Source organism: Panthera tigris, chromosome A2 (assembly GCF_018350195.1).
Source record: "Panthera tigris isolate Pti1 chromosome A2, P.tigris_Pti1_mat1.1, whole genome shotgun sequence".
Classification (NCBI taxonomy): domain Eukaryota; kingdom Metazoa; phylum Chordata; class Mammalia; order Carnivora; family Felidae; genus Panthera; species Panthera tigris.
Window position 1 is genome coordinate 42,976,267 of NC_056661.1, and position 1,353 is coordinate 42,977,619.

At 38.4% G+C, this 1,353-nt stretch overlaps 1 pseudogene; it reads right to left on the reverse strand.

The window, feature by feature from the left end:
• Positions 1-547: 547 nt before the first annotated feature.
• LOC102949462 lies at positions 548-858 on the reverse strand (annotated as a pseudogene).
• Between the last annotated feature and the right edge of the window lie 495 nt (positions 859-1,353).

Genomic DNA, 1,353 nt, shown 5'->3' on the forward strand with positions numbered 1-1,353 from the left:
ATTTATAAGGGTGTTATAAATTTCATTGCTGTAAGGGATATGTAGCACAATATTCACAAATAACCATAGTATATATAGTATTCTTTATGATAACTTTCCTATATCTTATTTATTTATACATAATATGTCCAACAAGCGTTTTCTTAACTTTGCATCTGTAGCTTTGTATCACACTGTTTTTGCAGCTCATAAGCATAGTTCAGCATGAATGTCAATTGATAATTTCATATGAGTTAATGAGTGATACAAAAGTCAAACAACAGTGAAGATGCATGTCAGAATTTTACCTATTTATCATTAATGTGAGGGCATCTTTGCTAGATCTTGTGTGTGTGCGTGTGTGTGTGTGTGTGTGTGTTGTGTGTGTGTGTGTCTGCACTTTGAAAAACACTATTGCTTTATTACCTACCAGCAGGACTGGCCTGCATGGGGCATTGGATGCTCTGGGCTCAGTGTATGCGTAGGATGTGAGGAGGAGATGAGCAGTGGGAGTTTGCTTTGAAGGAAAGGGAGTGATCTGGAGGCCAGGCCCAGGAGCCCCTCAGATTCACTTCCATAATTGGGTAGACTTTGTAAACGAGTCATGGCAAGGTTTGGCCATGCTGCCAAGAAGATTAAGAAATTTTTGGAAATCTATCTGTGATCAGAATTGAAGTCCAGGTTCTTCCTCATGTGGTCAAGGATAGTAGGGTCCTTCTGGTTCTTTCTGAAGGCAGCCAGTTCTGTGTTCCTGAAGGTTAGGAACTCTGCCTTGGAGAGCATGCCATTGTTACCCTCCTTTCCAGCATATTTCTGGAAAATAGCAATCAGAGACTCGATGCACTGCTCAGTCTCGGCAAGGTTGGGCATTTTTGCCATGTCTGCATGAAGCAGGCATGGAGGCTGTTACCCTCTGTGGTGCTGCTTTGCTAGATCTTCGAATACCAGAAAAATAGTTCACAATGTGTGTTCTTTTCATAACGCAACAGCACTGATGTGACATACTTGTGACTTAATCTACATTATTAACATTTTTACATTACTCCTAGATAATTGGCAAAACAACAAATCATGTTTTGAGTTGTAGCATTTGCCTGGGTTTTTTTTGGTGGAACTATTCTCAACATTGCCAGTTTCATGCTACCAACATGACAACCCCAAATATAGAGTTGAGGTGTGCAGTGACATACCATTCTGTAGAATTTCTACTCTACACATGCAATAAATGTAAATAAACTCAAGATAATAGATAATAGTACTCACTGGTAAGATAATTAGAAGTTTTGAGCTTTTACTATAATGCTTTTAATGCAATTAATTTAATTGTGAGTTTATGGAGTTTGATTTTTGATGTCTGTGTTTAATAACCAGTTT